At 41.2% G+C, this 13,530-nt stretch overlaps 1 long non-coding RNA gene across 1 annotated transcript in view; it reads right to left on the bottom strand.

Moving 5' to 3' along the window:
- Window positions 1-279: 279 nt before the first annotated feature.
- The window catches only part of LOC308677710, a 191,969-nt gene continuing 178,718 nt past the window's right edge, over window positions 280-13,530 (bottom strand). Inside the window, exon 3 of the long non-coding RNA XR_014028550.1 lies at window positions 280-1,060. This is a non-coding gene — a long non-coding RNA (uncharacterized lncRNA). The remainder of the gene's footprint in view (window positions 1,061-13,530) is intronic.

The following is a 13,530-nucleotide window of genomic DNA, read 5'->3' as shown; positions in this document are numbered from 1 at the left end:
ATCTAGCATTTGAATAAGTATTGATGTGATATTTATATTGCTTGTAGTTATTTTATAAGAGTTAAAGTGCGATAGATTTAATAGCTTATTGTTGTTTGTATAAGGTAGATTATGATTGTTTGTATGTTTATACCCTGTATTTAGCTCTGGGAAGTCGGGAAGGGGGGAGGGGGAAGGGAGGGAGGTGTTGGGGAGGGTTGGGAAGAGGGGAGGGGGTTGGGAGGGGTTTTGTTTTGTTAAAAAATGTATTGTAAAACTTTTCAGTAAAAAAAAGAAATGCATACAATGTAGTAAAATGCAATGCAGTGCAATACAATACAGTTTAAACCCAAGATTGGTACTAGGACAACTACTGAATCCCAAAGATATGGCCTTTGGGACAGTTGCTTAATCTTAGACTTGCTTATGTCACTGATGGTTTGTGAGAGTAAACTGGCATAGAAAAAATTCCATGTCTTCTTCAGCACTCTAGAAAAATATAGACATTCAACTATAATACATATGTGCAAATGAAAATAATTAGAAAAATTAGTTCACAAATTGTAGACATTTAACATGCAAAAAGTCAGATTAAAGAGCTAAGAGAGAGATGAAAGAAACTGAAATAGATCAGTTTATTATTGTTCTTTTTCACTTCTATACAGCTTTTCCTATGGCTTCTGAGAGGCTTACAGTAATTTTCCTGGGAGTAAAGAGGCAGGATCACTCAAGTTTATCTCTTAGCAATAAATAGATCACAGATCATAGGAAATGAAAAGAGCCAATGATTTCACAAACAGCAGAAGCATCAAGGGCTCAAGTTAAACAGAAGGGCTTCACATCTTCAGCCAAATTTGTAAATGAATTTGCTCATCTATCCTTTTTCCCATTTGATGTCAGTAGCTGAATACATGTAGATAAACCTAGATCAGATTTTTCAAATGTTTGACCAAGCTGTCAGATAGTCCTTGAGTATTTACATCACCATGTACAGAAGGAATTTCATATGAGCCCCACTTCTGCAAGCAATGGCTGGAACAACTGCTGCAAAACCATCTTTGACAGAGTTCTTTAATATATCCTATGGATGAAATGAAACATATGCATCATTAATGGAAGCTACTCTTTACCACATTAAGTTTTTACATGTTGTAACTATATTATAAGGTTATCCAGATAATCATTCTCTTATCAGAGCAGAGTGAAGTTTATTTTAATCAAGCATTCATTATCAGAGGCTAATTGGTTTAAACTCATAGATTTGGTTCCCATGTATGCAAAATCATTACTTAGTTTAACATATTGCAATTTCCTAAGTCTAATAATGGTAAAGATTAATTTTGAAGTATAAAAACAAATCTAATTCTTCATAAAATTATTTAAAGCTTTCAATATATGTCCTCTGAAAGAAATCCATTGGACTGCCTATTCCAAAAATGATTTAATAGTCTTTGTTTTTTTTAAAAAAAAATACACTCAAATATTTAGGAGCAAAATATTATATTATTCATACAAAATGGTGATAAATATTGTTGGAATACTAGAGAATGCTCAATTAAGTGGACCAGGGGTAGGTAAATCACAGTACAGTATATCCTTAGATGTAATTGCATGAAGAACAAAAAGAGGCACAGTTTGCTATTCTGGGTGGAAATCTGCCTGCTTAACATGGTTTCCAGAAATATAGCCTTCCAGTCAACAAAATTTTAATTTGGGCATTACAGCTTTTTATAGATTAGGCAACTTTATAATATAAGTACTTGAGCTAATTGCTTCTCGTCAGTCTCACATGTCTGGTCAAAAAGCAGGCACACTTGGTTTTCCATAGTTGTATAAATGCCCAAACTCTCAATCCAAAATCTAAGCAAATCATTACTTTCTCCTTCCCCCAACCCCCGGGGGCACATACAACATACATGAACTCCACACAGAGATAAAGGCTTTTTAATGCAGCCTGAAACAAGCTATTATAAAAATGCTATGTTAACCTGCTAGCAGGAAGCAGGGGAATAAAAAAAATCAAGATATGGACTGCAGCCACAATGAAGTCCACACATCCAAGACGAGGATATGAAAAAATTTAAAATTATTTTTTTTACTTGAGAAGCTGTGGCACTTCAGGTTCAGGATACTTTTTGAATCTCCTTTTTGTAGTTTCTTGTTAGTCAGCTGGAAAGACAACAGATTGAGTGATGGTTCATTTACAGTAATTCAAGCCAGCAGTAAAATGAGGATGATTGAAAGTCAGCTTGAGATTCATTAATGAGATTTCAGAGCTAGAGGCAGATATAGACTGGATATTGACACGTAGAAGTGCCCAGTGAAATCAATTGGTTTCATACATTTAATAGTACTTCATTGAAATTGGATTCTAATACAATCCAATACTATTAAATATTATAAAATTAATAAAATAGAGTAGAGAAAATCCTTAGAAAAATACTAAAATTATAATTAAAATCTTCAATTGTTTAGGAAATACTGGTGGTCCTTGACTTACAACCATTTGTTTAGGGACCATTCAAAATTACAAAAGCACAGCAAAGGTGACTTATGACCATTCTTCCATTGCATGGTCATATAATCAAAATTCAGATGCTTGGCAACTGACAGGTATGAGTTGCAGTGTCCCAGGATCATGTGATCACCTTTTGTGATCTTTTGATAAGCAAAGTCAATGAGAAAGCCAGAGTCACTCAATAGCTATGTTATTAACTTAACAATTGCAGTGATTCATTTAACAACTGTGACAAAAAACATGGGCTCAATTGTGGTTGTAAGTCAAGAGTTACCTGTAGCATTTTTATTAATCGTAAAAAGAATTCCAATATAAGGAATTTTACAGCTGGAGGACCAGTGGTCAAGAAAATTTTCCCTTCTTATTGTTGGAAAATAAAAGCCCCTAGGACAAACTCCCACAGTGAGGTCATGCATCAGCTCCAATCATCTCTGATCTACTAGCAAACCTCAAATAAAGATACAGAGAAGCCACTTAAGTTCTTCCTACCTGTATCTGACACTGAGGCTGCAATTGATTAAATGTGACTCTTCAGGAAGTTAACTAACACCAGCAAAGAAATATTGGTGTAAGATTCATATATTAATCCAGGAAATTCTTAAAGTGAACATAAAGATTAAACCAGAAACTTTCCTTCTGGGTCTAATGGAAAGAGAACTGTAAAAAAAATTTGGAACTCTGATTTTATATATGGTGACGGCAGCAAGATTGTTCTATGCACAACAGTGGAAGGATACCTCGATTCCTACCATGGACGAATTGTTACAAAAGCTGATGGAATTAGCAGAGATGGCCAAATTGACTGTGTTGATAAAAGAAACGAACATAAGTACTTTTGTTTCTACCTGAAGCTGCTTCTGGTCTTTGTGCTCGAGGTAGGAAAAAAATGATATCATGATTTTGTGTTTTACCGATTAGACTGATTTGCTGATACAGCAATGGCTAGTGCAAACTACTATAGAAATGTAAAAAGTTGAGATTTGATTTTAATGTCTGATTTTATTGCAACAGAGAGAGTCAGAAGTCAATGCCTTTTGTTTCTTCCCCTCCCATCCCCCCCCTTTCCCATTTCTATTGTTGTCCCCAACTGTTAGCTTTTGTATTTTCACATTTTATGTTATAAATGAACAAAACTAATAAAGAAAAAAGATAAGGGATCCCAAGACTGCACCCCAACACCAGATCCTCACTAAGTTCCACACCAAGGAACAAATAACAACAACAACCCCCAGTAAGGCACTACCTTGACGTGGTTGTGGGGCTTGTGTACTCTGAGGAAGATGAGAGCTATACCAGAGGTTCAATCATACTGGACAGGTCTCATCAGAGGAGTCAGACAAAGAGTGTCTCTCCCATAAAAAATATGATGAGATGTAAATTTCAGAATGCCATACCGGCTCAGATGTCACCTGGGTTAACAAGGTCCGTGCTAGATGTTGGAGTTCCTGGATATCTAGTGAAAAATGGGTTACAGGACTCAGGACTGTTGGCTAAGCAACCAGGACCAGCAGCTGCAGAACTCCTGGAAGAAAAGGTGTTTACCCATCGCAAATATACAGTGATTGAAAACAAAGAAATAATGATCTGTTATTACAGATCAAGTCCAACAAGAAGAGGATATCTAAAACGCATGCACCAGTTCTGGAAAGAACAACGTCCAGAATCAGAAATAACAAAACAGAGACTAGCAGATCAATGCTGAATTATAATACAAAATAAAGTATTCACAGAAACAGAATTGGACGAACTGCAAGGTTTTACCCAGGGCAAAGAAATCAAAGCCTTGCCAGAAGTAATTCAAAATGTAGAGGCAAGCCAGGGGAAGTTGGCAGTGAAGGAATCCAGCAGAGATATACAACTGTTCTCATTTGGAAACCAGGCACCTCTAAGAACAAAACCCTCTAACTAAAGAAATAAAAGAATTCAAACAAAGAATAACTGGGCATCTGGAACAGCACAAAAACAACAGAATAAGGCTCCCTGCATTGATGGTTGTTCCAAAGAAACAGCTAGCACAAGCATTAAAAGATGCAAGTACTGCAATATCAAGTATAAGCACCAATTCACTGCAAGAAACAAACCAACTAATGTACAGCACAGCTGCAGTTATAACTGAATACCTGGGATGCAAAATCAACAAAGAAAAACAAACAAACAGTGCACCACAAAAATGGAAGGTTAGACTAGAAAATAAGATCAGCAAGTTAAGATCACATGCAAGCAAGCTAGAACAGATGAAAAAAGAAGCTGAAGAACAAGAATCTAATCAAGAAATAGTTTAGTTTAGTTTAGTTTATTAGACTTATATACCACCCTTCTCCCGTAGGACTCAGGGCGGTTCACAAGGTTTTTTAAAAGAAAACAATACAACAATTATAAAAATTAAAAACAATTAAAATGATTACATTAACCTTGAATATAAAATCCCAATTAAAATCCAATTAAAACCCCAATTAATACTCTCAGTCCAGGCCAGAAAGCTCAAAGACCAGGTCTTCAGGTCCCGGCGGAATGAGCGGAGGTCAGGGGCAGTCCTAAGCTCTACAGGCAGCTGGTTCCAAAGGGCTGGCCCACCCACAGAGAAGGCCCTCCCCCTGGGTATTGTCTGCCAGCAATCTTTTACCGGCGGTACCCTGAGAAGACCCTCCCTGTGGGAGCGCACAGGACAAAGGGAGCTTGATGCCGGCAGCAGGTGCTCCCTCAGATATCCCGGACCCAAGCCATTTAGGGCTTTATAGGTCATCACCAGCACCTTGAATCTCACCCAGAGGGCAACTGGAAGCCAATGCAGCTCACGGAGCAGAGGTGTTACGTGGGAGTATTGGGAAACCCCCATCACAACCCACGTGGCTGCATTCTGCACCAGCTGAAGCCTCCGGGTGGTCCTCAAGGGCAGCCCCATACCATACCACTTAGAAACAAGGAAGATCAAGGAAACACTGGAAATAATAAAGCAGCAAATAACAGCTATAGCCAGGAAAATCAGTAGATACGAAGCTTGAATTGAAAATTATAGGCAGAACCTCCAATTTCAATCCAATCAGAAATGTTTCTACCAATCCATCAATGGAGAAACTGCAATGTATCAGTCAATACCTGACAAGGAAGAAACAGTGCAGTTCTAGAAGCAGATATGGGATAACCCAAAGAAACACAACAAGGATGCGGCTTGCTTAAAAAAGGTGGATGCAAATAAAACAGAAGTTGAAGTGAAAGAACTAGTAATAACAACAAAAATGGTAGAAAAAAGAGCAAGGAAGATCAAAAATTGGTCAGCACCAGGTGAAGATGAACTGCATGGGTTTTGGTTGAAATATCTAGCTGTTATAAAGCCACTCATTGCCAAGCAGTTCAACAATATATTACAAGGAGGAGAAATTGAAAAGTGGCTAACAACTGGGAAAGCCTACCTAATAATGAAAAATCTAGCAAACTACAGGCAACTACAGGCCAATTATCTGCTTACCAACAACTTTCAAATTGCTAACTGGTGTGGTAGCTGATGCAGTACAACAGCATCTAGTTGAAAACAATATCTTTCCACCTGAGCACAAAGGAAACCGCCCCAATAGCAACAAAACATCAACTCCTAATAGACAAAATGATCTTGGAAAACTGCAAGAAAAAGAAGACCAACCTGAATGTGGCATGGCATTTGACTCTCTGCCATATGACTGGATAATCAAGTGCCTAGAAATAACAGGAGTCAGTAGAAACATCAGAAAATTTGTGCAAAGATCGATGGCACAATGGAAGACACAGTTACAGGTCATTGGTGAAAGTCTGGGAGAGGTTAATATCAAGAGAGGAATATTTCAAGGAGATTCAAGGAGATTCAAGGAGATATCACCACTACTATTTGTTATTGCACTGTTTTCTCTGTCAACAATACTGAATAACTCAGGACATGGCTATCAACATCAAAAACATCTGCCAGACTATCCCACCTCCTTTACATGGATGATCTGAAGTTGTATAGAAAAACATCATCTGAAATAGAATAGCTGCTGAACACTGTATATATAGCCAAGATATTGCAATGGAGTTTGGCTTGGACAAATATGCCACACTCACTCTCAAACAAGGAAAAATAGTGAAAACTGAAGGAATCAAGATGCCCCCCAAAATAACATTAAGAGTCTGGATGAGGAAGATTACTACAAATACTTGAATATCCTTCAAGCTGACAACATCAAGCACACTGAAGTCAAGATAAAGATTAGAGGTGAATACTTCAAGAGACATGGGATCTGGCCCTCTCAATTCCTGGCAAATAGATGGGGAGGAAATGGAGGTAGTGACAGATTTTATTTTCCTGAGCTCCAAGATCACTGCAGCTGGGGATTGCAGCCAAGAAATTAAAAGACACTTGCTCCTCAGGAGGAAAGCCATGGCAAATCCAGACAGCACACTAAAAAGCAGAGACATCACCCTGTCAACAAAAGTGCGTATAGTCAAGGCTATACAGTTGCAATATATGGCTGTGAAAGTTGGCTGAGCACCAAAGAATTGAAGCCTTTGAACTATGGTGCTGGAGAAGACTCCTGCAAGTCCCTTGGACTGCAAGGCAATCAAACCAGTCAGTCCTAAAGAAGATCAACCCTGACTGCTCTTTAGAAGGCCAGATCCTGAAGTTGAAACTCAAATACTTTGGCCACCTAATGAGAAGGAAGGACTCACTGGAGAAGAGCCTAATGCTGGGAAAGATTGACGGCAAGGGAAGAAGGGGATGACAGAGAATGAGGTGGTTGGATGGAGTCACTGAAGCAGTAGGAAGGTCTGGAAGAATGTTGTCCATGGGGTCGCAATGGTTCGAACACGACTTTGCAACTAACAACAACAACAACACTTCAAGAAAGTGAAGAAGATCTTAAAGTCCAAATTCAATGGATGAAATACCGTGAAGGCAATCAACACCTGGGCTATTCCAGTCGTTAGATACACATCTGGAACAGTGGACTGGACTTGAGCAGAACTAAAAGCAATGGATAGGAAGACCAGAAAAATAATGACAATGAATCATGCCCTTCATCTATGCAGTGACATTGACAGACTATCTACCAAGGCAAATAGGTGGACATGGAATGCTGCAAGTACATCAGATGGTTGAAGAAGAAAAAATGGCTTTGGAAGAATATCTGAAGGACAATGATGAAGATGCACTGAAATTAGTATATCAGGAAGGCTTACTGACTACTGGAGAGACCAAACTGGCCTACGAGAAAGACCAAATGAAGAACAGAATAGAGGCATGGGAAGACAAAGCACTACATGGCCAGTACATTAAAAAAAATTAGCTGAGAAAGCAGATAATAACAAGACTTGGCAATGGCTAAGAGCAGGAAAGTTGAAGAAAGAGACCGAGGGACTAATTCTGGCTGCATAAGACCAAGCCTTAAGGACAAATGCATACAAAGTCAAAATTGAAAAGACAGCAACAGACAGTAAGTGCCGCCTATGCAAAGAAGCTGAAGAAACACTGGACCACATGGTAAACTGCTGCAAGAAGATCACACAGACTGACTACAAACAGTGGCATGACAAAGTAGCAACAATGGTGCATTGGAAGATCTGCAAGAAATATCATTTGCCTGTAAGGAAGAACTGGTGGGATCATAAAATAGAGAAAGTCATCGAAAATGATAACGTTAAACTGCTCTGGGACTTCAGAATTCAAACAGACAAGCACCTGCAACATAACACCCCGGACTTAACAATTGTCAATAAGAAAGACAAAAAAAGTCTGGATAGTGGACGTGGCAGTGCCTGGAGACAGCAGAATAGACGAGAAAGAACTGGAGAAAATAACAAAATACAAAGACCTACAAATAGAAATAGAAAGACTGTGGCAAAGGCAAGCAAGGGTAGTACCAATAGTAATAGGTGCTTTGGGTGCAATCCCAAAACAACTGGAGCACCAGTTGAACACCATTGGCATTGACAAATTCAACTTTAGTCAATTGCAAAAGATGGCCTTACTAGGAACTGCTTCCATCCTGCTACGATATCTATAATACCATCAAACATCCACATCTGCCTATCCCTTGGTAAGGACTTGATAGGTAGTCCTTGGTAAGGACTTGATAGGTAGACAAAAATGCCAAATACAGTCTGAACATCTGGTTGACTGTGTGATGATCAATAATAATAATAAAGTTGGAGGTCTTCTAGTCCAATCCCTTGCTCAGGCAGGAAACCCTATAACATTTCTGACAAATGGCTGTCCAGTCTCTTCTTAAAAACTTCCAGTGTTGGAGCATTCACAACTTCTGGAGACAAGTTGTTCCACTGGTTAATTTTTATAACTGTCAGAAAATTTCTCCTTAGTTCTAGGTTGCTTCTCTCCTTGATTAGTTTCCATCTATTGCTTCTTGTCCTGCTTTCAGGTGCTTTGGAGAATAGCTTGACTCTCTCTTCTTTGTGGCAGCCCCTGAGATATTGGATCACTGCTATCATGTCACCCCTAGTTCTTCTCTTCATTAAACTAGCATACCCAGTTCTAGCAACCATTCTTTATATGTTTTAGCCTCCAGTCACCTAATCATCTTTGTTGCTCTTCTCTGCACTCTTTCTAGGGTCTCAATATCTTTTTTACATTGTGGCAACTAAATCTGGATGCAGTATTCCAAGTGTGGTCTCACCAAGGTGTTATAAAGTGGTATTAACCTCACGTGTTGGAGAGCAGTTTTGCTTGTATGCCCATTTTCATAGCAAATAGCAAACTAATGATGCATTGGTACCATCCAGAATTGACTAGCACTTTTAAGTGTACCTGTGCCCCTGACTTAGGGATTATGAGTTTGGCAGGCAGTGAGAAAGGTGGGATGTGTCGGCTCACCATTGGGTCGTTCTCTCCTTCGTCGTTGCTGTCGAAAAAGGGTAGAGCAGGGGTGGATCCAGCCTGAGTCCTGCCTGGTTTCCTCCTGTGTGGTGGATGTGACCTGGGCAACCAGTTCTTGTTTGATCCAGTTGGAATTTTCTTTCATTGGCTGCTGTGCAGGTTTCTTTCTTGCTGCTGGTCCTGGTCTGTTCTGCTGTTGGGGGTAGGGAACTGGGAAGTTCGCTGCTTGATGTCCCTGCTGTCTGCATTGGAAGCACTTGATTGGTGGGCCTGCAGGTGGCCTGGGTCTTTCAGCAGTTGCAGCATTTGGAGGTTTTCGGGGTGGGGTTGCCATTTGGCTTGCTCTGGCCTCCACTCAGCTTCAGGTGGGGGAGGCTTCTTATAGTGGGCAAGCTGAACGTCTAGTCTTACCACTGCCTGGTACCATTCTTGTAGCTGATCAGGTACTGCTCGATAGTTGCAGGCCTGAGAGAGGTGATCATCCAACCCTTCCCTGAAGTGATGGACTATGGACTGCTCAGGCCACCTCTCTATCCGACCGGCTAACTTGCGGAAGTCTTGTACATACTCCAGGGCAGAACTGCCAGCTTGTTTTATCTTATGGATTTGTTCTTCTGCTTTGAGGAGTCCTCAAATCTTTCTCTCAGTCCCAGGAGGAAGAGGTGGGGATCCTCCAATTAAATTGTTCAGCCATTCAGATGCCTCTCCCTCTAAGCTGGATGCAATTACATCGACCATAGCACCTGGGTCCAGGTAGAGATAGGCCCAGCAGTTCAAATGAGAGCACACTTGGTTGAGAAAAAAAATCAGCTTCTCTGGCTCCCCATCAAAGGTTGCTCTGAAAGGTGGAGCAATCATTGGCTGCTGGGGCCCCCGCTGTGGCTTTTGCACCCCCAGTTGCTGCTGGACCCATCCTGGCTGCTGCCTATTCCCAGGGGTTGCACCTGTGGCAAACCCCCTTGCTGTGGTTGCAATACCAGCAGTACTGGCCTCCTGAGTTGCTGGAGATCTCCCAAAGGTTGCTGGATGGGTGGGGATTGCTGTTGTCTTCTCTGCTGTTGGCCAGCGGGGAGTTGTGGCACCATACACATTCTTCCTCTCTTTCCCCCCGCCCAGTATCATCTAATTCGAAGTCTAAATGTAACACACGTTAAGGGGAAATTGGCCACATCTTCATATATTGTTAAAGCAAGAACATCCAATGTTAGTGTCAAGGCAAACTGTCCAATGAGAATAGGTTGAGATCGTTTCAGCTCCAAGACCTCTAATCATTCACTTGACTGGATAAAACTGCGGCAGCCTTGAGCCCGTGAGCACCAGCTATCCTGAGGGACGTTTCAGAGGGAACCAGCTACTAGATGGTTCAATTAGCATTGACACTTATATTTAAGTTATTGTCCACTATGACTCAAGAGATTCTTTTCACAGTTGCTACTACTACTGAGTGATGTGCCACCTATACTGTACTTGTGCATTTGGGTTTTCTGGCCTAAATGCAGAACTTTACTTTTTTCACCACTGAATTTCATTTTGTTAGATTTGTACATCTGTTGTTGTTAGCTGCGAAGTCGTATCCGACCCATCGCGACCCTATGGACAATGTTCCTCCAGGCCTTCCTGTCCTCTACCATCTGCTGGGGTCCATTTAAGCTCACACCTACTGCTTCAGTGACTCCATCCAGCCACCTCATTCTCTGTCGTCCCCTTCTTCTCTTGCCCTCAATCTTTCCCAGCATTAGGCTCTTCTCCAGTGAGTCCTTCCTTCTCATTAGGTGGCCAAAGTATTTGAGTTTTAGCTTCAGGATCTGGCCTTCTAAAGAGCAGTCAGGGTTGATCTCCTCTAGGACTGACCGGTTTGAATGCCTTGCAGTCCAAGGGACTCGCAGGAGTCTTCTCCAGGACCATAGTTCAAAGGCCTCAATTCTTTGGTGCTCAGCCTTTCTTATGGTCCAGCTTTCACTGCCATACATTGCAACTGGGAAGACCATAGCCTTGACTATACGCACTTTTGTTGACAGGGTGATGTCTCTGCTTTTTAGTGTGCTGTCTAGATTTGCCATGGCTTTCCTCCCCAGGAGCAAGTGTCTTTTAATTTCTTGGCTACAGTCCCCATCTGCAGTGATCTTGGAGCCCAGGAAAATAAAATCTGTCACTACGTCCATTTCTTCCCCATCTATTTGCCAGGAATTGAGAGGGCCGGTTGCCATGATCTTGGTTTTCTTAGTGTTAAGTTTCAACCCAGGTTTTGCACTCTCCTTCTTCACACATAACACGAGGCTCTTTAGTTCTTCTTCAATTTCTGCCATTAGAGTGGTATCATCTGCGTATCTTAGGTTGTTGATATTTCTTCCGGCAATCTTAATTCCAAGTTTTGATTCATCTAGCCCTGCCTTTCTCATGATGTGCTCTGCATATAAGTTAAATAGGCAGGGCGACAGTATACAGCCTTGCCGGACTCCTTTCCCAATTTTGAACCAATCAGTGGTTCCATGTCCAGTTCTCACTGTTGCTTCTTGGCCCACATATAGGTTTCTCAAGAGACAAATAAGATGGTCTGGTACTCCCATCTCTTTAAGAACTTGCCACAGTTTGTTATGATCCACACAATCAAAGGCTTTAGCATAGTCAATGAAGCAAAAGTAGATGTTTTTCTGGAACTCTCTAGCTTTCTCCATGATCCAGCGTATGTTGGCAATTTGATCTCTAGTTACTCTGCCTCTTCGAAATCCTGCCTGCACTTCTGGTAGTTCTCGATCCACATACTGCTGGAGTCTAGCTTGTAGGATTTTAAGCATAACTTTACTAGCATGAGAAATGAGTGCAATGGTGTGATAGTTTGAACATTCTTTGGCACTGCCTTTCTTTGGAATTGGAATGTAAACTGACCTTTTCCAATCCTGTGGCCACTGTTGAGTTTTCCAAATTTGCTGGCAAATTGAGTGTAGCACTTTTACTGCATCATCTTTTAAGATTTTGACTAGCTCAGCTGGAATACTGTCACCTCCACTAGCTTTGTTGTTGCTCAGTTTTTCTAAGGCCAACTTCACTTCACATTCTAGGATGTCTGGCTCGAGGTTTGTCACCATATTTACTAAAGAAGTGAATCAAACTTGTGAGATTTTGTGGTATCACAATTTAACATCAATAGTTTACATAATGATTTGCATAATAGCCAATGTGCTCTTAAACAATTCTTTGGGAAGGTTAAAGAACCTCAATCTTCTGATTACAGCAAATAGCCCCTTTGTCTCCCACAAAAATGCATCTGACAAAAAACTGGTTAGTTGGGAGAGAGGTGGAAAGCTCTTCTTTCTCTGAGTGTAATACAGAAAGTAGCGGGAGAAGGTCAGTCCACCACCATCTTTGGTGAGAGTGCAAAGTAGTCCTGGTGAAAGAAAGGCTGGGGAGTTGAATTTTCTGAAGATAAACTGAAAGAATGAACAAAGCTCAGTCTGGCACCTGAAATGGAAAAACATGTGAAAGCACAATATAATGGCCAATTTCAAATACTTCAAAAAAATCTCTAAGGAGGATTGGTATTTTCTACACTATGATAATTAAATTGTTTGGAGAATGACGAGAGGGAGATGGCAGGCTGGCTTTCAGGTGCTTTATTTTGCTTCAGCTCCGGACAGCTGTCCGGCGGAGAAACCCTCGCTTTTATAGAGAACTGTCAACTGTGTAAACCAATCAGGGAACCGTAATCTCCCGCCGCGAGGGCGGTGACCAATGACCTGCCGGCAGCTTTGACAGCTCCCGGGTGAATGCGCATGTGCGGCTAGGTCAGGGAATCCACCAGCTGACTGGCCCGCTGGCTGAGGGGAGGCGTGTTTAGAAGCCGGCGTTCTGACAGCTCAGTGGCTGTCAGCTGGGCCGGTTGGCGCATGCGTAAATGCTCTCAGCAGCCTTTTGACAGCTGTCAACTGTCAACGGCTGCCACCGGGTCAGGCGCATGTGCGATTTCTTCCGGCAGCCTTTTGACAGCTGTCAACTGTCAACGGCTGCCGCGTTGGGGATTCCCTGGTTAAGCCTCAGGTCTGGAGGCTTCTCGGAGTCGCGGTTAACATTGTGACTGACAGTATGTAACAATAATATCACAAAACTACTCCCTGGAAGCAATTTATAAAACATCAAAAATTGTGCATGCTTGACCTTACATTAGAACTGTCATATTATATATAGAATTATATAT

Source organism: Vipera berus (assembly GCF_964194415.1).
Source record: "Vipera berus genome assembly, chromosome: Z".
NCBI lineage: Eukaryota > Metazoa > Chordata > Lepidosauria > Squamata > Viperidae > Vipera > Vipera berus.
The sequence above is the reverse complement of the archived record's forward strand: the minus strand, read 5'-3'. Positions and strand labels throughout refer to the sequence as shown.